Below are 27,588 nucleotides of genomic sequence, written 5' to 3' on the forward strand. Positions count from 1 at the left end.
TAAAATTTTATTGATTAAAAAAAGAGTAGATGATTTCAAAAATATTATAAAGATTTCACTGTAATGAACTTTTGAAAGTAAGGTGACGTCATAGCTCCCCACTCATTGTATTCATTGAGAAAGAAGGGCCAACCAAATTGATTGGCCTGACACACACACACGTTGTCTCCAAATTTGGTACAATTTGGCAACTGCCTTGAAAATTATAGATAACACGAAAGAAAAAAAAAACCTTTCTGTATTTCCGGTTTGGTTAGGAATTTGGTACAATATCTAAAATGGCACTTGATACAGGAAAGCCTTACTTCACTCCCCTTCCTGTGAATTACGCATAAATAAAGCTACGTGAACATTTTTTGAAAAAAAAAGAAATACGCGTAATGGATCGTGCATAAATGGTAGAACATTTAATGTGTGATAAATCCACAAAAAATTCGTTCAAAATTCGCTTTACGTCACATCTGGAGCGGAGTAACAGGCAAAAGCTTCACTCAAAAGCATAATTTTGTGCAAGTTTAAACTTGTTACTAAAAATCACTGAACCGGAAATGTAAATTTCGTGAACGATTTCTTCTTTTTCTTGATTTTTTTTTTCCAGCCTTTTCCGTGATCTGTCGTTTCTTTTCGTGAAAATTGATTTTAAGAATGGATTCTGTGACGTCACACTTTCTTAAAAGTCATTTCAGTGATTTTTTTACTAATGTGATGTTAAATTAAATACTTTTTTTCGTGATCTATCGTTTCTTTTTATGAAATTCTTTTTCGTGAAAATTGATTTTAAGAATGGGTTCTACGACGTCACACTTTCTTAAAAGTCATTTCCATGATGGTGCATCTATGTTGATGATATTTAACCTTTTTTTTACTACGTAATGTGATGTTAAATTAAAGACCTTGTCGTGTGTTATGTTGCTGTTCATTGCCTGTTTTCTGTTTCACATATTTGCGTGTTATGTACAAACTAATTTGCTAACTCCGCAATATTTCCATAATTAAAAAAAGTTTAATTATAAAAATTTTCATTTAAAATAATAACTAATTTTCATTTTTCTTCTGTTACAGGTGAGTTACTTAACTGCAATTACTTGGCTGTTACCTAAGTAAGTAATTTCTAACTTCAGTATCGTGTAACTTCTTTTCCCTTTTTTAAAGAGTTCACTTTATCGAATCTATTATCGATAGTTGATGATTTTTGGGAATATTGAGATGCAGTCAATCAATAAATTGATCAAATAACAAATTTTTGTTTCTTCATACCAACTTTTTCAGTAAATCTATTTACCTTGTTCAGGGTAGTGTAAAATTTGTGGAGTTTAACGTCATCATAACTGTTGATTAAAGTAAAGTAATCGCCTATTTTTTCAGGCGGGGCTTAACGTTCAACTACCAATTAGGTGTCGTGGACGGAGGCGACTAGCTTCACTATTAAATTCTTCATATTAACCTTTAAATAAAATCCAAGACCTTAAAGATCGGGAATCGAACCCACTAAACCAACAATACATCTTAGCTTTGCGGGTCAAGTATCTTAACCGCTCGGCTACCCTGGCGCCTAACTGTTGATTATTTTCGATAGTAAATTATCGATAGTTTCTTCTTGATTTGAGTAGTTCTGCCACTCTTTTGACTTTTTCTTGCTGTAAGAAAGAAAATTGAAACATCGATTTGATCGTGCGGGTTACTATCTTTTAGAAACTTTATTTAAGCGGGATTCTTAGAGATAGAGATAGATTCTGGAAATACCAAGTATATTTTATGGTGCTTATTCCTCCTTCATAATTGTGAGAATAAAGTGCATTATCCGAAATGGAAAATAAATATAAGATGAAATGGAAATGCTAGCTGTTCCGGGAAAAACAGCTGTACCGAGTTTTACTTTATTTTTCTACTGGATTGACAGGAAGTTACATAACTAATCGGAGGGAAAATAAATATAAGATGAAATGGAAATGCTAGCTGTTCCGGGAAAAACAGCTGTACCGAGTTTTACTTTATTTTTCTACTGGATTGACAGGAAGTTACATAACTAATCATGCAGATTTAAACGGAAATACACGTTCGATGTATCTGTCTGTCAGTCTGTTCGACATTATGGTCAGCATAATTCAGCATAATAAGAAAAATTTGTGAGTTTGAGTCTCAGTGTTCATATCATTGGTGGAAATTCTGCGTTGGAAAAAATATTTAGTCCACAGGAAGTGTGGGAATGTTTAAAAGGTGTTTTTCTTTTTCCTCCGTTTCCTGTAATTTTTCTTTGAAGTCACCCAAGGTTTTGCTGCAGTACTTTGGAACATAATGTCTTTTCCTTTTGCTTTTGAACATTTTTCGTAGGGACTATCGCTTTTAAGGCACGCTAGTGCTAAGCTTGGTCATCAGATACCAGACGGCTGCTCCGAAAGCTTTGTTTAGTAATTTTTCTATTCATACTACTAAGATATTCTGTATATTAAATATCTATGAGATATAAGTGTACTATCGCTTTTAATGGGATATAAGGGGATCTATGACGTCACGTCTCTTCCAGAAGTGTTCAAGAAAAATTTTATTACAGTAAATTGCTGTAAAAAAATAAAGTGTTTACAAAATATTTTCGAGAGATTACGAAAGAACAGGTTGCAGAATTTATGCTAATTTGTTCTTGGCTAATTATTAATTAAGTTGTCACCTGTATGGTCGTCTTTATTAAAGGTGAACAGCTGATCTAATCTATCTTCCCCGAGTGCAACTCTGAGATCTTCATTGTGTCAGGGTTTCCACAATCATTTCCAAGATCTTTTACAATCTAATTTATTTCTTTTCTTTTTATTTTTTTTTAAATGTTATTTCATCTTGTTATTTTCTTCCACAAATTAACTTATACACACTCAACCATCTTGACAACCGGTTAGATAATTACTGGAGACCAGTGGCAGGCAGTAAAGTGGAGGATTATCTCTTCTGGACCAAAGGAAAGCTGGACAGGACTAGGCGCATTAATCTTGGCTTGTTTCTTTATGTTGAAAAAGGATAGACTGTTTGGAGATTTCTTTAGTTGAACTCCTCTCTCTAGATCCTGAGGATTTAGAACTTATTTTAAAGCAATTAAAAATTATTTCTTATTTCTAAATATCTTTCTATTTTTGGAGGAGTGAGATCATTTAATTTTAAAAGGTTGGCAGTGCTGGGAGAAGATCGTACTATTTCCTCCGAAAATAGTACGCTTGTTTTGTTATGTCCCTGACCGGTTTAGTCGTTGATAGTTTGGTGTTTAAAAATTCCACTTCCTTTATGTTATCGTCTGATAGATGTGTAATATCACAGCATCCAAATCATCTGAATAAAATCAATGCTTTATCAATTACTTTATCAATTTTATTCATAATTTGGGAGCTTTTAGATGTTGTGAAAGCTTAAACGTTTTTCTTTTCTTTTTTTAAACTTGGTCACCATTTTTCTCCTTTCTCATATCCCGTGGGACATACACCAGGAAGCATTGCGACTGATTGGATTTTCGTGTCCTGAATTTTTACAGGAAAAACCCCTCTTTTTGGGGAGACCCTTTGAGACAAAAAAAAAAACTGGATCACGGAAATCGATTTTTAAAGGGTTACCTGTGAAAATTGGGGCTTCCTAATCTAAAGTAGCATTTCTGGGAACTCCTGCGGTTCAGCCAATTATACATCATTTAAAAGTAAAGTAATCGCCTATTTTTTCAGGCGGGGCTAAACGTCCAACTACCAATTAGGTGTCGTGGACGGAGGCGACTAGCAAACATACTTTACTATTAAAGTTCTCATATTAACCATTAAATAAAATCAAAGGCCTAACACCAGGGGAATCGAACCCACTAAACCAACAATACATATTAGCTTTACGGGTCTAGTCTCTAACTGCCCAACATACTTTACTGTAAAGTTCTCATATTAACCATTAAATAAAATCAAAGGCCTAGACCAGGGGAATCGAACCCACTAAACCAACAATACATCTTAGCATTGCGGGTCTAGTCTATAACCTCCTAACATACTTTACTATAAAGTTCTCATATTAACCATTAAATAAAATTCAAGGCCTAAGACCGAGAATCTAACCCACTAAACCAGCATTACATCTTAGCTTTGCGGGTGGGTCTAGTCTATAACCGCCTAACATACTTTACTATAAATTTCTCATGTTAACCATTAAATAAAATCAAAGGCCTAGACCAGGGGAATCGAACCCACTAAACCAACAATACATCTTAGCATTGCGGGTCTAGTCTATAACCTCTTAACATACTTTACTATAAAGTTCTCACATTAACCATTAAATAAAATCCAAGGCCTAGACCAGGGGAATCGAACCCACTAAACCAACAATACATCTTAGCATTGCGGGTCTAGTCTATAACCTCCTAACATACTTTACTATAAAGTTCTCATATTAACCATTAAATAAAATCAAAGGCCTAACACCAGGGGAATCGAACCCACTAAACCAACAATACATATTAGCTTTACGGGTCTAGTCTATAACCTCCTAACATACTTTACTATAAAGTTCTCATATTAACCATTAAATAAAATCAAAGGCCTAACACCAGGGGAATCGAACCCACTAAACCAACAATACATATTAGCTTTACGGGTCTAGTCTATAACCTCCTAACATACTTTACTATTAAAGTTCTCACATTAACCATTAAATAAAATCCAAGGTCTAGACACCGAGAATCGAACCCAGTACCACAAAACATATTAGCTTCGCAGGTCTCTTACACATCATTTATATGTGTTGCCAAAATTCCTGTGAATTTGAACTGAAAGAGAATCTCCTGTGTGGGTCGCATTCTACACTCAGGATTTCATGGGATTTCATCCACTGGTGAGTGGCGAGATTTAGCTCCATTTGTTCAGGATTCTGACATTTCAATATTTACTATCAGCTGCAAGTTCTTCTGTATCTTTGTTGTGGTGCTAATTCAGCTGGCTGTGCTTGTACAGGGTAAATATATCCCTAGTTTCCCAATGGATTTAGTAGCTTATTTAGGAGCCTTGGTGGGGAGAAGTTTCCTCTCCTTGATGGTGTTACTCAGAACCCGGTAACCATGGGAGCCATTATTCTGATTACATATTGACATAGAACAGTGGCCTGCTCCAGAGACAAGCTTATACTGAATACTGCACATTATAATGAGCGCACCACTTGCATTTCATGTTTCAAACTAATGAGTGAGTGTGCAAAAGAGATTTTCCAACTAAACATTAGCGATTCTATACGCATGCGCTTTTCAACTTTATTAAACACCAACTGCCACTGTTGATAACACCAGATTTTGTTTAGAAACTTTCCCAAAACATTTAGCCGTAGTATTAAAATCTAAATTTAGCATTTCTACTGGGAACTTCTAGTCCACATTAAGTTTTAGTTTGAACCGCCATTTCTAAAATGTCAACAACACTTTCACGCTTGAACAAATATCTAACTACCGTTCGTTGTTTCTCCAACCCCCTTCCACTTCCCCGAAAATCCAGTGCTTCCTTTAGCGAAATACATACCAGAGAGCAGTCCCACCAACCCTTAAAGGAGATTTGTCCCTGCAAAAGTTCATATTATCAATTTCTCTCTCTACATTTTAAGTAAAATTCAAAATATATTCTTTCGCAGTCTTCCGTTATCGTAGAATAGAATGGAAAAGTGAGACGGGACCTATGCTGGACGTCACCGCAGCCACAAGATGCTTATTGTGCCATCCCCTTTTTTTTGGATCTAGTAGACGAAACCTCCCCTACTAAAGAGGTTGAGGAATTTCCCTACTAGTTCTTTTTGCGCTCTTTTTGGAACTCAAATAAACAGTAGGTGAGACGCCGTCTTCTCCTCTTCCTGTTCTTTTCATACTCTCTCTCTCTCTTTCTCTCTCCAGATCCAGTCTCCGAGAGCCACACGAACTGCACCCTTTGGTGATCCCCTAGGACAGTTTCCGGGTTCGTTATCGTAACAGGAAGTGTGCAGATTTTTCTGCATTGAGTGTTTCCACAGGATGTATACACGTTTCGAGGTTCCTGGAGAATGGAAAAGAGGTTTATATAGTTAGTTGTGTGGGTGTATTCAGCCTGTATGGTCTGTTCTGAAGTCTAAAGTGAAAAATAATAGATTGGAAATAATAGATTTCTAGATAAAATAGATAATTTTAGATGTTAAGTGCTTACGTATAATCTAGGTGAACACACATGTGTTCAGAGGTGAATCTAGTATATAATTGGATTTCATCAACATTTATTGTGATCATTTTTAGATGGTAATCTACTTATGTAATCTACGTAGATTCTATAAAAAGTACATTACATAGCTGCAGGGCTATTTGTATATATAATGTAAATAGTGTTGTCCGTGTATATGTACATAGTACTGTAGTTGGTAACATTATCCTAATACACAACATCCCTTTTATCTATTGGGGAAATTTCCCCATACACACTCTGGTTACTAAGTTGTGTCCATTTTCCACATGATGGCACCAGCTTTGATAATTAGTGATTCTCTAGGTGGTAGGGGTTATTGATTTGGTTTTGTAATGATTAAATTGTGGATTTTACTATCTTTTATCAGCAAGTCCTATTCCAGAATTGGCATCCCAAATTACAAAATTGGGATTCTTTTTCGAAGGGTATATACTTCTTTAATCTTGGCAACCACTCGGGAAATCCTAGAGATCAGGGAGCTGGCAGATTAGAAAGAAAACAACTGCCAGACGCGAGATACCACTCCGAATTCCCCTAGGAAGAATAAATCCAGACCAAAGACATGAATACCCATTTTCTGTGGGTAAAAATCCTGGAAAGCAAGTGGAGCCGGAAAAATTGGGATATCCACAATACTCTAAACTGTTTCATCCCAAAAGGAGTATATTCTACTCCATTATCCAGAATTCAAGATTTCTATGCAGGTCCAACGTTCTTCCAACCTATCATTAGTTAGAGAAGCTGTTAATCCGAAAATGCACCATTCTAGCTAATAAATGCTTTCACCAAAATTTTTATTAAATTATCTTTTAATCCTAATTCATATCCAGTCCTCAAAGAAAAAATATTATTATTAGATATTACTAAAATATCAAATAAAATATTGCAAATATAATTGACTATCATATTTGCCTAACATTAGGCCTATAGCATGACTAAAATTAGGTACATAAATAACCGTTAGGTACCTGTTGACCTTCTAGATATCGTGAATAATGTGGCGATTGCAGCCTACTGGCTGGCCCTAATTCACACTTGCGAGCTATGGCCATGTTCTGTTAACAATTTATGGTCGCATCGATCCATATAAAATAACTTTATTTACCGTATCTACGTATGGTTGTTGATTTATCCACCAATTGGAACTTGCTATTTTATCTTTTTTATTTTAAAGCTTTACCGGGAGTTTATTTTGCATAGATTTTTAGCGGAGCAATTTTAAAATTATACATGATTCTGTTATGATATTACTTTTAATAGGATGAAAAAAAATAACTACCAGTTTCAGTAGTCATGATAATATTTCTATTATGCCGAGCTAGAAATGATATACATATCAAAGACAGAAAACAGTCTAAATTTCAAAAACTGACATCAACAATTTAAACAACATATACGCCAACTTACTAGAAAAATACTTGACAATTGGCAACACTGACTTCCTCGACAACCAAACACATATCACACACAGACCGATCACATTCAGTCCATGAACAGACACGACAGAAGACACACCAACCCTCTAGTGATGTAAAACAGTACATTGACAATTTTAGGTAAATATTTTTGTAAATTTTCGTTACATTATACATATTCATTGTAATATAATTAATTGGTAATATAATTGTTAACACACTGTAAATATGTTCCACAGCCCTGAAGATGACCTAGTCCCTAGTCCAGAAATCTGTGGCATAATAAAAATATATCATGACTGAAACTGGCAGTTATTTGTTTCATCCTATTTGAAACTATGATTCAGTCACCAGTAATAATGGTACAGTAATTACTTGTATTGTTTGGTGAAATAAAATCATTAGTACCTTATTTTTGGAAGAGGCTTTGACTGGGCATTGCGATCTTAAGATCTGTTGCGTCTCTCTTACTGGTAACTTCCTGGACAGCATCCGCTACAGTTGTAGTTGCCTGATGACTTCCAAGATCTAAGAGAGTTCCATAGAAGGATATGTTCTTCTCCAGCAGCTGGTAGTTGTGAATAAAAATCTTCCTTGAATAATGGCATCTCAGCCAATCAGGAGGTGTAACATATAGATCGATATCTTTTAATTGAATAATTTATCCAGCTAATTTTCTTTAGGGCACTCTGAAGGCGGAAGGAAATAGGATGAAACCCTCTAAAAGGGTCAATGCAGTTATGGAGCAAGATGTTCTGTATTATAGCTGGGTTCATTTGGATGTTGTAGTTCCTCAACCAGTAAAGTAAGTAAAGTAGTAAAGTAATCGCCTATTTTTTCAGGCGGGGATTAACGTCCAACTACCAATTAGGAAGGAGGCGACTAGCAAACATACTTTATTGTAAATTTCTTTTATTAACCATTAAATAAAATCTAAGGGCTGGACTCCCACGCGGAGGTCCCGGGTTCGAATCCAGCAGCTGACCCTTAGATTTTCTCTTACTAGGAGCTTCTTACAGCTCACTGTCCGGTGATGGACAGTGTTGTCTGTAACGAGAGAACACTGTCCGGAGGCCGGCAGTGCACTGGAAAAAGCTCCGGGCGCTAATGACCTCAGCTGTTGATGCGCCGAAAAAAAAAAAAAAAAAATTTTGGCCTAAGACCGGGAATCGAACCCACTAAACCAACAATACATCTTAGCATTGCGGGTCTAGTCTCTTAACCGCCTAACATACTTTACTACAAATTTCTTTTAATAACCATTAAATAAAATCCAAGGTCAAGACCGGGAATCGAACCCAGTACCACAATGCATATTAATTCCTCGTGAACATTTCAGTGTGGAGGACATGAAACTTGAAACTCTGGTATTCATTTGTACTTCTTGGGAATTTCCTCAACCTTATGGTACGGAATACAATTTTTTTTCAGAGCTTTCCTCGTACACCCGGCAGTCTCCATTTCTGATTTACCATCCACCTGGAGGTAGAAGAACCCAAAGAATTTTAAAACTGGCGTGACCTTATTCAACTTTAGGCCATCAATCATAAATTCGTTCCTGGGTATTGCTGTCTCTCTCTAATTTCTTCTTGTTCGTTCGTGTACCTTTTTACGCCCTAAATAAATGATGGTCATTTATTACTAGTACTCACTCCCACAACTTTGAGAAGAGAAGCGCTGCTGTCAATTTTTTTTTTTTTGGAATTCTTGAAATGTTTTAAGGAATTTTGGGAAAATGGGAAAAACAAGGCTTTAGCCTATTAAGGATTAAGGAGGATTAAGTTTGTGTTTACGGAGGAATTGAAGGGAACAAAATATTTTAAATTTTCTGATAGACTCACACAATTTTTCTCAGTTTTTCAATTTTTTTGTTTTTGTTTTAAATTCTATTATAAATTGAATTTGAGACCCACAAAGCAAAGATGGCCATTTTTCCCCCCTGCCAAAATATATATTTTTCTTTTTTTGATTAAAGTGAATCAGTTTTTGGAGCTTCCACTAGAAATAATTTGGTTTGAGGTCCCCAGAGTTCGAAAAAAAATAAAAAAGGTTTTACGGCAATCTTTTGCGTGTATGTGGATCGTCGTTCTTACAGGCTGCCTGCCCATCAGTTTGTCTGTCTGTGTATGCATTGATCAGCGTCGCAGAAAAAATCGCAGAAATCATTCAAATTGATTTGCCAGTTAAGTTTGTCACAATCGGTACCGGAAATAAGCTTTTTGAAGCAGTCAACCGGAAATACTTTTTGTTTTCAGCTGCTTCTTCCTCTTCTTTTTTTTGGGGGGGGGGGTTCCAATCATTTCCTTGAATAGTCAACTTTAACAACTTAATGATACCCGAACTTTGGTCCAAGTTTTATTTGAAACATTTATCCCGGGGACTTTATTTAATCGAAGTTCTTTTTTTTTTAGGGAGAGATGTTCTGTTCCTCCAGTACTTAGTACTCTTCCCTGCCTTAAATTTTTGACTGTGAAATTTATTAAATTCTGAGTTAGCAGCATCAACTGGACTTAAAATTCTTTTGATCCATCACGTTAGATCTGAACTTTTTTTTAACAGTAAATATTAGGGAAGGGATTAGCTATGCGGTTAGCGTACTGGACTCCCACGCGGAGGTCCCGGGTTCGAATCCAGCTGCTGTACCTTAGATTTATTCTTCCTAGGAGCTTCTTACTGTCCAGTGATGGACAGTGTTGTCTGTAACGACAGAACACTGTCCTTAGGCCGGCAGTGCACTGAAAAAAGCTCCGGGCGCCAGCAACCTTAGATGTTGACGCGCCTTAAATCATTTTTTTGGGATGCTGTGATATTATTCAATCTATCAGGCGATAACTTAAAGGAAGTGGAATTTTTAAAACACCAAACTATAAACGACTAAACTGGTCAGGGACATATTACAAAACAAGCGTACTATTTTCGGAGGAAATCAGCGATCTTCTCCCAGCACTGCCAACCTAACCACATTTTCAATCTTTCAACGGCGTTTGTTTAGAGGCAAGCGGAAGTAAAAACCACATAACGTTAGCAAATAATTCTCGTCAAAATCTTACACACCAATTCTGCGAACTATTTTAATTAAAGAGATTTTATATTCTTAATAAAATAACATCCCCATATGATAAGCTTCTAACAAACTTTAGAGCAGCAAACAGCATGACGAAGCTTTGAGCATTACAGCTTATCTTGCTGTTTTTTTATTTTTCAATAAGCTGTTTGTTTCACTTCCAGTCTATCTCTCTCTCTCCCACCTCTAGACGGCCAGATCTCCTTCAGATCTTCATTGATATCTTTGCATTTTGCGACAGTAATCATAAATTTTTTTGACTTGTTTCATTTTGACCATTAAAAAGAGACAGAAAAGCAAAGTTGACATTTTTGTTGTCAATTTTAAAAGAAGACAAAGTAATAAAGATCTCAAGTTAGTGTGACGTCTTAGTATTAGAATCAACTTTTTTTATTTTTTTTATAGTTTTTCTTTTTTTTATTTTGTCTCTGCAACTGATTTAGCTAATAAATTGGGTTAGCTGGAGCGGGAGGGAGAATTTGATTTGTGTGCTCAAATTCTTCTCCTCTCTGATCGTCTTTGCTGACTCGTCAATTCTACTAGACTTGGTTTATTTCTTTGATGTTTCTGAATGGTTCAGAGTTTTTTTTTCTCAGTCTTTTGAACGGAATTTAGTCCGAAATATCCGCAATTGCATTGCAACAAATAATATTTAAATTACTTGGATGAAAGATTGATTAGATATTTGTGGCGCTTGCGATCTAAAAAGCATCAAACAAAAAAAGGCATCTGTAACTCTAAAAGGAAGGAACACTGGCAAATCCAAAAATAAAGAACTGGCCAACCAGCTCCACATCACTAGATAAGAAAAGCATAAATCCTCCTCCCCCAAAACCTCCTTATGTCAACCTTGCCTTGTATGCTGATGACGTGGCTTTATACACGTCATCTTGGAGAATGGACACCATCACCAACAGACTTACTCTTGCAGCAATAGACAGACTGACCAAATTCTGCACTCTAAGATGACGTGTGTAATTCTCCTAAGGAGGAGAATTAAAATAAACCACGTCAAGACTAACGCTATACTCTTCACCAAACGCAGTCCTACAAATTAGACACAATAATTCTCTGATCCCATGGTCTACCCACGTTAAGCACCTAGGCCTAACTTTAGACAACAAACTGACTTTCACTACACCACGTTCAGGACAAAGTAAACTCAGAGGCAAACTGGACTACAAGACTGCTATTTCCTCTTCTCTCAAGTGACTCCAAAATGACTGTGCCCCCAACAAACTCCTCCTCTACAAAGTAGTCATTAGGCCGATGTTGCTCTACGCCTGCTTTACGCCTGGACTTGTAGTAGGTAACATCAAGAAACTCCAGGACAACACAGACACAAATTTCTGAGACTCGCGCAACAGACTCTCTACGATGCACCAGTATTGATTCACTCCACGGAGGCTTCGTCCATTATTCCCCGGGTACACTCCTATATCCAAAATCGTCTGCTCAAACTCCTTTCTATCCTAGACTGCCATCCCAATCCATTCTGCCGCCACATAGCCTCCTAGATCCTTCTATTCCCTACATATACTTCTCTAACTCTCTACACTAGCTGCAGGTTTTTCCTCTCCTTTTTTCCCTGCATTCCAATCCTCCTCACCTAACTTTTCTCTTTCTTCACTAGTTAAGAAGGTTAAAATGTATAATACATTTATACTTCTGTATTTATTTTATGTATATATTTATTGTAATAAATATTTATTCTATTCTATTCTATTTTTAGATAAGAAAAGCATTGACAGTAAAATTTGCACCGGAACTTCTCCGTTTTCCGGTAACGATCAAAATTTCTCAACCGGAAATAACCCTGGTCACCCAAATTTTCGAGTTTATTCGGAACATTTTCCTTACAGGAAATTCTTTTTAAGGTGGTTCTGGGGTAGAGGCAAGGGATTAACTTCCTTTAAGGTGTCACACGCAACTACATCGCCTGTATAAATATTAGTAAGGTGTAGATAAAATTCCCAATTCGATTTTACAGGATTTATTTCGAAAATCGATTTAGCAGGAGTGTCCCGCTTTACTGTGGGAATTTTGTGACTTCGTAGTTTTTACCCTGTAATTTCGAAGTTTAACAATTTCACGCACGTGATTTTTTTTTTTTTCTCTTAAAACATGTAATGCTATCTATATAGTGACGCTAGGATATACATGTGCATGTTGCCAATTCTTATCTGATTAAATTTTTTCATCTTATTACTAGACATCCTTACATTTCTTTTTTCTTTCACCTGCCACTGTAATTGGATTGTTGGGACACATCCTGTGACTTCATTACTCCTTCCTCTTTTATCACAGGCAAAAGGGAGCATTGTTATTGTAGGGAACATTACTAAAATTGACGCTATCTTTGTGAAAAAATCTTCCTGCGGCTCGATACCGTCGTGTATTGTTCACATTAGACTTTTGGTTTCTTCCAGTTATCCATAGGGAACATCATAGTTATAACATGATCAATAAACAATACCGAGTTATAAATATGTAAAACTATCATAAACTAAATGTACGACACCATATGTTTTTTGAAAACTACATCAACATGTTTCTGATTCTAAATGATATTCTATTAACATCAAGATAACAATAGTTATAGTGCATTTATAGTGAGATATAGAATTAAAAAATGAAAACAGTACGAGCCAGTCTAACAGAACTATTCGCTTCACTTTGTGTTCGTGAAGTGTACGATTACCATAGTGTGGGAGGACCCGCTTTCACAAACATATACCTATTCACATAGTGTATACTAGAAGAAGTAAAATGTACACTATAACAAAAAAAGAATTATTGGATTATTTAGTATTCATTATGGTTAACACTTTATACCTTCGTGTTGGCTATCTTGTTTAATTTATTCAAAATATTCAACAGCTGTTTTTATTAATTTGATAATACAATAAATCAGCTGTCGTTTAATTTAAAATAGTTAGCACTTGTGCATTTCCACTGTAGCCAAGGTAGCCGAGCGGTTAAGAGACTAGACCCGCAAAGCTAAGATGTATTGTTGGTTTATTAGGTTCGACTCCCTGGGTCTGGTCTTTGGATTTTATTTAATGGTTAATATAAGAAATTTATAGTAAAGTATGTTAGGCGGTTAAGATACTAGACCCGCAAAGCTAAGATGTAATGTTGGTTTAGTGGGTTCGATTCCCCTGGTCTAGGCCTTGGATTTTATTTAATGGTTAATATGAGAAATTTATTGCGAAGTATGTTAGGCGGTTATAGGCTAGACCCGCAAAGCTAAGATGTATTGTTGGTTTAGTGGGTTCGATTCCCCGGTCTGTAGGTCTTTGGATTTTATTTAATGGTTAATATGAGAAATTTATAGTAAAGTATGTTAGGCGGTTATATTTGAATTATAAACCATTTGAATTAGACAAGGTACAGATGTGTTCAATGTGCAGCCTGAGAGAAATAGAAGATATCTATCATATTCTAGCAGTATGCCCTATCCTGAGATCCTTTGGGAAAAAGTTTTTAAAAAAAGAAAATATGTCAAAAGAGGAATTGATGAACATTCTAAATGGAGAAAATTGAATAGGTTTATATAATTTTGTTATAAAAGCAGGGCAATACAGGAATTTTTTGATTTTAGAATTTAATTATTAATGTTAGGTTTTCTTTGTTTTTTGTTATTTCCATCTAGAAGAGACGTTTTTTAATTGTGGGTTAATTTATTTTTATTATTATGAAATTAAGATATGTTTTTTGACAAACTAAAACTCCTGGCAGACGGTACGGAGTACCATGCTGTATTTTTTTCTTATTGTATGTAACATATAAATTGTAAATATATCTTAAATAAAATAAAAAAAAAAAAAAAAAATAGGCTAGACCCGCAAAGCTAAGATGTATTGTTGGTTTAGTGGGTTCGATTCCCCTGGTCTAGGCCTTTGATTTTATTTAATGGTTAATATAAGAAATTTATAGTAAAGTATGTTAGGCGGTTAAGATACTAGACCCGCAAAGCTAAGATGTAATGTTGGTTTAGTGGGTTCGATTCCCCTGGTCTAGGCCTTGGATTTTATTTAATGGTTAATATGAGAAATTTATAGTAAAGTATGTTAGGCGGTTAAGATACTAGACCCGCAAAGCTAAGATGTATTGTTGGTTTAGTGGGTTCGATTCCCCGGTCTCTAGGTCTTTGGATTTTATTTAATGGTTAATATGAGAAATTTATAGTAAAGTATGTTTGCTTGTCGCCTCCTTTGTTCGCACAAAATAGTTGAAATCATTTTTTTTTGCTTACATTTTTCAGGAAATCGTATGACTTTATCGCATCAGATATTAGTATTTCCAAGTTACAACACATTGTCAAGTATTTAATGTATTTTACATTTTCATTAAGTTTTACGTGTTCAAATGAATATCCAAGCAGCTGTTTCTAAATGTTACTGTTGGCAATCCCATGCAATGTTGTAATAAACTGCACGGTGTATTTAATATTGTAACCACGCGTGATCAATAATTAACTCAGGTAATAGTTTTTACTCTATAAGTGACCTCCAATAAATAAGATTTATATAAGTATATAGACATATATGGCACATTTAATAAATATGGTTGTGCAGTTAGTAACATATACTATAGTGGGATGTATGTATAAAAAGAAATATGTAAATGCTACCTATGTACCTTTTTAAAAAATTTTATGTACGTACAAAACATGAATTCAATTAATATGAAGATAAATATTGATGTAATTTCACTAGGCTAGTAATTTATGTAGCTGAAGATTAATCAATTTTACGTAATATTATTGATTTAGGTTACGAAACAATCAATTTTATCATTCAGATTTTATCATCTCTTATCTGAGAAGCGTTCAGATTACGCCTAATTTTAGAAATTAGGTTTTGATCTTTTTTGACGTCTTTTGGGTGCTGAAAAAGTTTTTTCTTTTTTTTAGAAAAAAATTATGTAAAATCAGATGAAGTTGAAACTTATTTCGATGGTGCTTCGTAAGATCGTGACTTACCGGAAGCACCAAATTACTAAAGCTTTCTTTCTATTTGAGATTCTCCGGAAATGGATGCAAAGATTTTCAGTTACTGACAAAGCAACGTGGCACTTCCGGGCTGCTGATTTTTCCCTTGAATTGGGAAAGTAAGTCTCACTAATTATTGCTTATTATTAGATAGTTGGCAAGGAAGTAAAATCTAAAGAAATGGCACATTATATGGAAATATTCTTAAGAAAAAAAAGCTGAAAAAATTTTTCGTACTTGGACCAAAACCTTATTTCGCATCACCTGATTGTACGAAAAGCAAAATATTTAATTGGGACTTCCTGTGATTATTTTGCTTTTGAGTTGTGGTTACTCTCGTACATGAGACAGACTGTGGACAGACAAACATGACCATTTTGTAGGAAAAAAAAAAACGCTTTTACCAACCCCAATACGGAAAAATCTTTCCAAAGATCGATATTTGGCATCGATTGCACCCTTTTACACCTCTTTTTCGTACTCACGAGGACCTCAATACAGATGTTTCTAAAGATCGATATTTGGTATCGATTGCACCCTTTTACACCTCTTTTTCGTACTCACGAGGACCTCAATACAGATGTTTCTAAAGATCGATATTTGGTATCGATTGCACTCTTTTACATCTCTTTTACGTACTCACGAAAACCTGAATACGGATGTTTCCAAAGATTGATATTTGGTATCGATTAAAATGCACGATTGCAATACTTCCTCTTAGTTGAGTAAGAGAAAGTCAAATGTCCAATATTATAAACTAAAATAAATAAATCGAAAGATAGATGAACAGAAACTAGAAATGTCAACTAGAGGAAAATAGATGATCAGAGAAAAATGATTATTTTCCCGGCCATTGGATCGCGATACAGTACCACATAGTAACTGTCACTTCTTATTCTAACTTTTCTTTCACATTTATAGACAAGAATTTTTCCATACATAAAGAAAATCCATTTTCCTCTCACTTTATCTAGAAGAGTTTCTTTAACTCTCCAAGATGGAAAAAATAAAAGTCCCACTTTATCTGACATTTTCCCATTTACAACATGAAAACCAAAATTTTCCTTTTTGAATGGTGAATTTTCTTGAATTTAAGTAAAAATACATTTTCTGAATGTTGTGCATTTAATACTTGCCAAGATTAGGAGAACAAAGCGATCATGCGATATTTTTGGTTTCGAGATATTCCGATAGTATTTCCTGCTGAGTGGCGATAAGAATACCAAGTTTAGAGAAAATCGTTGTAGCCATTTCCCAGAAAAATCTACAAAAATCGGAATTAATCAAAAGTGGCATTTACGTTTAAAGGATTTTGTTTAAAAAAAGTAGGCTCCACGATAGCCGAGCGGTTATGATACTAGACCCGCAATGCTAAGATATATTGTTGGTTTCGTGGGTTCGATTCCCCGGTCTAGAGGCCTTGGATTTTATTTAAATATTAAAATGAAATAAATAAATAAAAATCGCTAGTAATTAAAAAACAAATATATGCAAGTGTAGACAGGAAATTGTAACGAGTGTAATTGGCCAGGTGACAGACCTTATTACAAACAAACTCTAAAAGTTTAATATTAAACTGGCCTCGGGTAATGTTGTTCAAATGAGTCATTGAATTGAATCACCTGTGCCTACATTTAGACTCATTTTTTAAATATTTATTTTATTTCAAATATCATTACGGTCAATGATGTGCTCTCTCAGCCGGAAATATTTCAATCAAGGATTTCTGTTAAAATTCGTATTTAATGGTAGTGACAGGATATGAGGTAGGGTTCCCTCTAGTTATTTACATTACAATTTAATATGCGGTTCTAAACTGCTAAGGTTATTTCCAATTTCAGTCATAATTTTGTTATTTTTTTTACCAAACTTTCAATTTAGAGACTAGACCATCTTCAGGGGTCAAATATTCGATTTTTGAAGGATATTATTGAGTTGGAACTATTGAGAGTAAGTCGGGTGAGTGGTAGCATAGTTTTGTTTTTTTTTTAATTAATTATATATATCTTAGGAAATAAATCAAATTTTATTGTTTATAAAATGGATAATTTTCAATTATTAAAGATAATTAAATTAAATATATGCGTAAGGAAAATATTTGAAAATTATGCTAATTAGACGTTTTCGTCTTTTTAAAGGGGGGAATCTTGAAGAAAAAATGCCAGCGGGTTACATCACTTTGCTTGATTTATTGCCTGACGGAAGTACTAAGAATGCTTCTCTTCCCTCTCCTTCCTTCCTGTCTCTCTCGACTTTAAAATTAGAATTCTAATTTTAGATCTGCACAGTTTCTTAAATTAGTACGTGTTTTTTTGTTTTTGTCCTGAGATGGTCTTTAAGTTGTACGGCTTTGCTGGGAGACTGGATTTCGCAATGATTATAGTTTTTTGGTTTACTTTTATTTAAGTCCCCTTATTTCAAGTCTTACAAGACTTTTTATTCGTGTGTAATATTTATTAAGGGCTACTTGATAGGAAAAAATCAGCTGTGACGTATCAGTTTTCCAGAAAATTGGTCCCCGATTTAAGTACCTTCATTTTTACCGGAAGTAAGAGAAAATAAAAATAAGAATAAATGTCTAAAACAATTTCTCTTATTATATTTAGAAAGTTCTTTATTTTTATTCTGACATAAACATTTCCATTCTTGGTGAACATTTTTCATTGCTTGCTATAAAATTAAAAAAAAAAAATTGTTAGGGGCGGGGCAGTATTGAAACGATGTCAGTTTATTTTATTTTTTTTTTTTTATTACATTCTTATATTTTTTTATTGTCAAACTTTATTAGGTAGTTTTCCTTGCGCCTTAGTTAAGCTCATAAATAATTTTCACTGACACTTTTCCACATTTTCTCTAAACTTTTCTTTTAATTGTTTTTCTTTTTATTTTCTTCATTTCTTAGTTTGGTTTTCTTTTTTATAGTTTTTATTTTTATTAGCATTACTTTTATTTTATTTTATTTTTTTGAAGAGAAAAAAATCTAAAGGGCCAGCAGCTGGAATTGAACCCGTAACCTTCGCGTTGCAATCCAGCATTCCCTAACCACTCGGCTAATCCAATCCCTACTTTTACGTTGTTAATTTCATTACATAATAATTTCATGAAATGTTCATTTTATAACTACCTTTTATTTTAACCTTGTTGCGATCAATTAAAAACCTATTTCCAAGTTTTTACCGGAAATACACGTATTATATACCGGAAATTCACGGACCTCTGGATGTATTTTGGGCCAGTGTTCATCTACATCCGGGCGCACACCACTTTCATACCCCATTTTCCAGTAAACTACTTTTTCATTGAGCCCCAAAATGGGTACTTCCGGTGAAAAAAGAACTCCTCAACATTAAGATTTGCACGATTGCAATATTTCTTCATGCCAGACAATAACCGGAAATGAATAAAAATAAAAACCATAACAATTCCAGTGAATACAAGTAAATAAATAAATAAAATCGTAACTTTTGCCCAGATCTCATTAAAAAATATACACATAGAATGCGCTTAGATCACTCTATACAACCTCATCAATATCCTACAGAACACTTCCTGGTAAAATGAAACTGAACTAATGACCACTAGTTGCCTTTTAATTTACATAAATCTTCTAGTTTTATGTACGAATTGTCGCTTTGTCCTGAGTAAATAAATCACTATCTTTACTAAATGATGCTGTCCTTATATTTTACATTCAATTATAAAAATTAGTTATTGTACAGGTTTTGGTGACGTCATGCATACCATTATTCCTTAATTAGCTTCGTAGTAAAAAAAAATAATGTTAAATTACATTCGTAATAACAATGGTAATACATTTAAATGTAACTGCATGTAGTAATACGTTTATCTTAGATGACCTTTTCAACTTTTGCATAGTTTTTTGTAAATATTACGTATAAACTTTTTTTTTTTTTTACCTTTAAAAGGAAGTAGTCGTGTAAATAAATGAAACAAAAGTAATTTATTTGAAGTTTACTAAGTTTTTAATTGCGACTATCAATCAATCAGTTTTAGTTGCAACAGCTGACGGAAATGTTATTAGACAATTTAAAGGTCGCGGAAAAACAGTAAAGGCGACCTTTTATCCTTTCACTGTACTGAGTTTCCCGCCAGCAATGTTTTTGTGGCGCTTTTAATTTGTGTGTCAAAAAAAGGTGAATAACGTTTTAAAATTTTGATATTTAAATTAGGTATCACTAAGAGGGCCAGTAAATAAAGTTTCATGTGATGAAATGTTTAATGTACCCCCTCCCCAAATAATTAAATTTTTGAATAAAATATAATAAATAATATTTCACTTGGTATGAATTTCAATTTCGATTGCAAAGAATTATCTAATAGTAGGTATTGAGAAAGGTGGGATCGATTTTTTTTTTAGATAAATCGATTTCTCTAAAAAGGGATCGTAATTTACTTTAAATAACCAAAATACCGTTATATATTGCAATATAATGCTAAAAAAAAAAAGGGTCGCATATAAAATATCTAAAATATAGCTACTAATAATATCTAATATTTCTCACTTTATCGCCGCCTCCTGTAATACCCTATTATATTGGAAGTGTATTCATGCGAAAGAGAGGCAAAAGGTGGGAAATATGGGAAATAGAAGGGAAACTGTGGAAAATAGTCGCGTAAATCTCAGAAATAGAACGCAATATCCCCCCCACATTGCGGGCCTAGGATTCTGTAAATGGCCAGCTAACTTATCGATATTTAGAAATTTTTTATTATTAGGGTGGGGTGTCTCGTTAATTTTTTTTTTTTAATTCAAAGAAAATTTCTCTTGAAAAATAGTAATCAATAAGAAAATAGATTTTTATTTTCTCTCTTACTACATACTGGTGAGAAAATTCTTTTGGAGTCTTTTATTTTTAAAGTAAAAAAAGTCTAGAAGCGTATTAAAATTATCTGATAATGTGCGAAGTAAAAATATTCATCATCTTACGATATTCCAAAATCTAATAATTATTTTGCGGGGGGGTTGTTTCATTCGCTTCCTTTCTGTCCAGGATTAATTGGAATTAAAAGGAAAACAAAAACAAAACAAAAAATCCAGATAATACAAAAAAATTCGGTTAACCGGAAATACCCTTTTACTCACATTAGATTTCCGGTTTTGTGATTTTACCGGAAATAACCCCCTCTTTTTGAGATCTCCCCTGAGTTCGTAAAAGTGGTTTTATCTCAAATAGTTCTGGGTTAGTGTGTATGCATCTACTTTAAATATACATCCAATTTAAATTTGGTATTTATCTTAGGTAACAACAGAGTGGTTTTGGTCGAGTCACAAACGACTCCTATGAAGCCGCTCTATTCAAATTGGAGGGCGAAAAATTAACTCCTCTGAGATTAAGAATACAAAAAAAAAAAAATTCGATTGCAAAGAATTATTTGAGTATTGAGAAAGTTAGGATCGATTTTTTTTTTAGATAAATCGATTTCTCCCAAAAAAGGGATGGTACTTTACTTTAAATAACCTGGCCCTGGTGCCTGGTTCATTCAGGACATAAAGGCTCTGCGGGACATATTCTGGGGCCTCCAAGTGTCTTAAGACTGCAGCCATTAAACTATGGGTGCAGACTAGGTCTCAGGAGTGGTGGCTTGCCAGGCGAATGAGTTCATAACGGGCTATTCGCTGAGGCTGACTGCAGAATTAATCCGTCAAGACCGTGTGGGGCTATAAGGATAATTGTAGGCCTATTAACTGGGCCACTGCAGGCTCAGAAAACACATGCGTCGCATGGGCCTGGTGGATGATAGCCTTTTGTAGGTTCTATCAGGAGGTAACGGCACGGTAATGTTGTGTCAGTGTGAGTGGCTAGTCTGGCTAAGATTGTTTACTCCTCAGGTAGTGAAAAACCTAGGCTTGAGGAGCTTTACCAGGGAGCCGCTCTCCAGAATTAAGAGCCTGATTAGAGTGAGGGGAGCCCCAATAGTTCCAAAGGGGTCGCAGTGGCGTAGACCTTGAGGCCACCCCATTAGAATCTTAATCTTACTTTAAATAACAAAATAATCCAATTGTTTGCATTGATTGATTACAAACACATAAATCTACTTCTTCTAGAAAAATATGTTTTTAAAACAATTCTATAAAGGGTACTCCTTTAATCAGAGGATGTGAGTAGATTCTTCTAAAGTAATAAGAATTAAATCATATGACTCTAAGTTTCGAGTTCAGAACTTTAGTAAGAGAAACACTGAGTGAGTAGAGTCAATTCAGTTCCACCCCCCGCAAACCTTTTCATTTTGGGGTCGCCCCATTTTGAGACAGTTCTCCCAGTTTGTGCGTGAATCTGTTTTGAGTTATTTAAAATTAGATTGGTTATTTTTTCTTACGTTATATACAGAGGAAGTAATGTAGCCAGAAGGAGCGTGCTCTGTAGGACTAATTTCATATTATCTCGTATGTAAATTTCTGTCGCCCCCCCCTCTACCTGATACAACTGATCTCCACTTGTAATACATCGATTTTAACACCTTTTTTGCTCCCTTTGTATTTTTTTTTTTTTAGATACAAGAGGCGGTGGCTTCATAGTTATTTATATTTAGAGCTTTAAAGCTCGGAACTTCAAACTGTCGGCAATTATAGCTTTGATTATCAAACCAGCCATTTACTCAGAATTTATTACTAAAATATGCAGATTAACTAGGATGCTGGTGATGTTTTAGACGAGAGATTATTATTTTATTTTTTAAAATCTACTAGTTAAGAAAACTTTTGCAATTTTGCTTTGATAGAGATTTTTATCTTCGACTGCTCGTAAGGATCATGCAGCATTGCATTCCTGCAGATCCCAGTTTTTTGGGGGGGGTTTCCACTTGTATTGAGATTTCCTGAAGACTGAAGATTAAAAAGGAAAATGCATGCTCTGTGTGCTAGTTTCCGTTTCCTGTGTCGGCATACTCGAATTACAAAAATAACACTGCCTCCTCAATATTACTTTAAAAACTGAGGAATAAATTAAATACTTTGCCATTGATAATATGACAAACTGTCAGCGCTTTTTGTTATAGTGCAACCCACTAAACCAACAATACATCTTAGCTTTGCGGGTCTAGCCTATAACCGCCTAACACACTTCGCAATAAATTTCTCATATTAACCATTAAATAAAATCCAAGGCCCAGATACCACTAAACCAACAATACATCTTAGCATTGTGGGTCTAGCCTTTAACCGCTCGGCTACCGTGGCGCCTAAGGTCGTGTAAAGTGTATAAACCTGGTTTTACATTTTTACAGCATAAACTATACATTAAGACAACTCCAAGACCTTCTACATTATAAGCATAAACCCTGTGCACAGAACGGTCTGTTGATATAAACTTTTAGATCGCAGTAGTCGGACTTTGTCGGACTAACCTACATCTGTCAGGTCGGTATAAGAGTGTATACTGTTTTTAGAGAGGGGAAAACTCTGGACAACTAATCTAATTAGTAAAATTAGTTAAAAAAAAACTAATAGGAAATTCCACTCACAAACAGGTTCGCTTAGTTTGTGAACGGACAGACTGACAGACAGAGACAACAATTAAAACTTTATAAACTGAAACAAACTGTTACTAAAGCCCCCTTCTGAATTGGACACTTGAATGCCCGGATGAACTTGGACAGTAAATAGTTTTTGTCTAATAAGAGACGTGTTTCAATTTTTATTCTTAACTGGGCCGCCATTCCTTGTCTAAACTTCTTCATCAAATACTACCAACTTCTTTTTTCTCTTTTTTTAACAAACAGTGTTGCCATCAACTTAACTTTTTTATTTTTGTTTTGACAGTAGAACAATTTTATTACGTTGTCTGCATTGTCAAAATATTCTTATAATAATCGATTTATTTAAAAAAAAAAAAAAAAAAAAAAAAAAAATAACCTCAACTTTGTTAAAATGCAGATCATTTATTTTTTATTTTTAGAATTCAGGTTTTTGTTCATTTGTTATGTTAATTTAAATGTTTGTGATTGGTGCGTGTATTGCTGGTTTTCTGCTTATTGTTTGCCTGAAAGAGAAGGCAGTAATTTGTGAGCAAACATTATGCTAAACAAAAGCAAACGAATCGAACCAACCTTTTTATATCGATAAAAATAAACTAATCAGTACTACCAAATTGTAGAATTGATTTTTTTATTGAACACAGTTCTAATATTTTATTTTTTTTTTTTTTTTACTCACAATGCAAAAAAAGTTTCATAGTTTTTTTTTAGGCAGGGCCTCTTGTGGGAGGAAGGAAGTTAAGCTCTATGCAAAGAACTGTGACAGTAAAATGTCCGGTTTCTGTAGGAAATTTAGCGTGCGTACGCTTCCTTGGAGTTTCCCTCAATTTTGTTCCAGACTTCATAGGTTTTTTTTTTTATTATTTAAACATGGACTTATGCCTCTTAATACTTGTGGTACTAAACTTTTATAATCACAAGTAATATCGCTTCTAAAAAGGGTTGTGAAAAGAGGTGTGACGTCGTAACTTCCTGTAAAGAGGTGTGACGTCGTAACTTCCTGTAAAGAAATATTTCCTCCTTGGTGGCTGCGTAAGACGTCAACTTACCAAAATTCTAAATTCAAAATGGGGGTTTTGAGGAAGTCATGAGAGTGTTCACAACAGATTTCTTCTCTCTTTCTCTAATTCCTCGTAAGAGGAAGTATTGCTGTTATTCGGAGTTCTTTTTTTTTTTGTACCGGAAATACCCGATTTATCTGGCCCTTCAGAGTTCGAAAAGATATCTTTCTCTGATTGGTTCTACCATAATCTCAAAACCGAAATATCCGCAGTGTTCAAATTTTTAATTTAATGTATTAATTTTGGGTCTTTTTCAATTCTTGTTTTTTTTCTCTGCATAAATCTTTTTAAAATAATTTATTAAGTAAATTGCGAATAGTGGAAACCGTCTTCGTGGGTTCGCAACCAGGTTTTTTCTTTTTATTTTTTATTTATTTTTTTTAAGTATCGTTAAATAACCAAAGACAATTCAACTAACTTAAAAGTTAGTCATTTATTAAGTCCCATGACTATAATTGGAAAGTTGTTTGTAACAAAGTTATCTTCTAATAAATGAACGTTGACAAAACTTTACCCGTAGCCAATAAAAAGGAAGGAAAAAGAACTCAATTAAAATTGACACCAATTAAATAATTAAAGGCCCCCATTAAATACTTTAAAAAAAATTATTTTTATTTTTAAATAATATTTTGACGGAAGTTAATTCCTTAAACTGTTCCTCTATCTTCCGCTGATCCTGCTTGATTAATTACTTTATACGCAGCGGAAGAAGAAAGGATGACGAAATGAAGTTAGGGGTGGACTTTAGTATCTAAAGTTCTCGCTCAAGTTCTAGCCAGGGTCAATTAGTAGCTTAAACTTATTATAAACTATTGATGGGAGTTCACAATTAGAGCGCTTAAACGGCGACCAAAGTTTCTTTTACTTTTTTTTTACGGCGAGAAAATATATTTTACTGAGAATTATTACGTGATGTGTGGATAAAAACCTGTCAGGACAGGTTTCCTGCGTGCGCCTTCATATCGCTTCTGTTATCCTTTTTTTTTTCTTTTTTTTTTTTTGTATTTTTTTATACTAATTAACTCTGTCACAGTTCTGGATTCGGCAAAATAACTTTAATTCAGTGAAGTGTTAAATGGATTTTTTTACCTACTTCCTCTTGGGTTCTAGACTTCCTGTAAACTCCCTGGCAACACTGTTATCTACGCTGACACTCTCAGAGTGTAGACCAGGGTTTATAGTGCGGTCCGCCACATGCGGCCCCCTGAGGACATTTATCCGGCCCCCCACCGTACTTCCGGAAGGGGCATCTCTTTCATTGGTGGCGGTGCGTCGCTCATGTACAGTACTACTTCCGGTGACGCGGGACGGACGCGTCACGGCTCCGAAAACAGTGTAAAATAACAGCCAGAAGTAGGAAGAAAGGCAAAGCACTATAACTAAACCGGACATTGGACCATCTCATTAGCCAAAAGCAGGTCCATAATTCCCACAGAAATACTGTGAGCAGTTTGTTGATTTAAATTTACTTGTTCTTTATTTGAAATATTCTATTTGTTTCCGTTTTTTACTTTAAAATAGTTTGTTTTATAGCCCGGCCCTCCAAAGGCCTGAGGGATAGTGAACTCTGGCCCCCTGTGTAAAAAGTTTGGGGACCCCTGGTTTAGTCAGTGGCCTGAGCTGTGGTAGTTTAATGTGAGTCATCTTCTCTCTTTTTTAAATTTTCGAAACCAAAGACTTTGCATAGCCTGTTTTCAGTCTAGCATAGTACAGTACAGTACTAAGTACAGAATAAAAGAGAACATACATATTTACGTATTAAGGAGAAATTGTTACCAACAAAAACCTTAGCTTGGTAGGTTCAAATACATATTGATTCGAGAGATTGAGTAATTACTTAACGTTCTCTTTTCTCTTTTGTTACAGGTGAGTTACTGGTTAATAACAATACCACATGTTTTTTAAGTAAGTAATTAATATAAAAATAGATTTAAAAAATATTGGGGAGGGATTTTGGTTCTTTCTATCATTTCAGTATATTGTACGGCTCTGCGAGTTTTATTCTACAAAGGAGAGTCTAAATGTCTGAATGAATTTCGGTTCGTACATTTAACCAGTTAAGCGTGGAATTTAGTTTTAAAAAAAGCCCCCCACAGTGTGCGGAATTAAAATCAAGACAATGACGCGTGTATACACGTATCGAACGCCGGGCAAAACAACCAAGAGTTTAGAATAGTCGTAATAGTCACTGCAAGCGACTTTTTCTGCAATCTCTCTGGGGCTTGAGATTACCAGAGCATTTTGTGCTCTTTCAAAAGAGCTTTTTGAATTCTGTGCAAAATGAAATCATGCTCGTACTGAGGTCTGGACCTCTATCTAAGTTTGAGGCACAAGGGTTTGAGAGCTTCCATTTGTGTGCGTAATTCCCCAATCTCTAATGCGGAGACCAAAAATTTTACCAACCACCTATCCGTTTGGCTGGCTCCCACCGCAGTTCTATTGGCAAGATAAAGGAAACATCCCCACCAAATAAAATTCTTATTGTATTTTATTAAAATTTTGAGTTTTTTGGAGTTATTGGCAATTTTATATTTTTCACAACGAGTATACACGTCGAACGTACCGTAATAGAGATTTGGTTTGACGAGTACGTACACACGTCACACAGGTTAAAGAGTAAGTTTCTAGAAAAGTTTCTTGCGTGAATAGCGGTAAGAGGAAGTCATGTGAGGATGTTTTAAACAGATTCATGGATGATAAAGTTCTGAATGAAATGAAGAAGTTTGGAGGGAAAAACAGGGAAGAGCAAGCAAGAACTGGGGATATTGTCGCGTTCCGAACCCTGTTTCTTTTTTGCGTGAGTGGCCTTGCTGAACCCAATCTGCCCGGGATTAGATGGGAACTCCTTTTTTGCCAGGCCTTCTTACCGCGGGAGAAAAAGAAGCTGAGATTCTTGTAAATGGTTTCGCTTTGTGGACCTTGGAGATCCCAATTCCAGCATCCCTACTCTCTCCCTTTCCTTCACCTGCTAATCCTATTTGACCTCTCCTCGTAAGTGTTGCCGAGCCCTTTTTGTATACCCTTCACCTACTCTTTCTTTTTTTTAAAAGAAAGAAAAGAGACTTTCTTAGCCGACATACCCAATTCTTGATTCGCTTGCAATATACACTTGTTTCGCCACTTATAGACCTTTCTCTTTCTCTTGCCCACATCTATGTCTACAGGAAATAGCCTCAAAGAAACGACCTACCGATCAGGGAAACCCTTTTAATAAGATTTCTGTACTGAGCATTTGGCCCTTTTCTCTTTGTTTTGACTCATTGGCTAAAGCTTTTAGAGGGTGATAATACAATTAATAAGGCGAATCTTTAGGCAAATTTTATTTAATATCGTATCTTTAAAAAGTATCAGATTTGAA

The 27,588-nt window shown here is 34.8% G+C and overlaps 1 protein-coding gene and 1 long non-coding RNA gene across 2 annotated transcripts in view; both read left to right on the forward strand.

Annotated features, from left to right (window-relative positions):
- LOC141448344 (uncharacterized) overlaps positions 1-27,588 on the forward strand; it is a 430,320-nt gene that overhangs the window by 21,169 nt on the left and 381,563 nt on the right. The window lies entirely within an intron of this gene.
- LOC141448339 (uncharacterized) lies at positions 412-27,279 on the forward strand. The gene is made up of 2 exons (XR_012454965.1): positions 412-8,420; positions 26,097-27,279. It is a non-coding gene; the product is annotated as an uncharacterized lncRNA (long non-coding RNA).

Source organism: Rhodnius prolixus, unplaced genomic scaffold, assembly GCF_049639745.1.
Source record: "Rhodnius prolixus isolate KJV_2025 unplaced genomic scaffold, Rpr scaffold_19, whole genome shotgun sequence".
Classification (NCBI taxonomy): Eukaryota; Metazoa; Arthropoda; class Insecta; order Hemiptera; family Reduviidae; genus Rhodnius; species Rhodnius prolixus.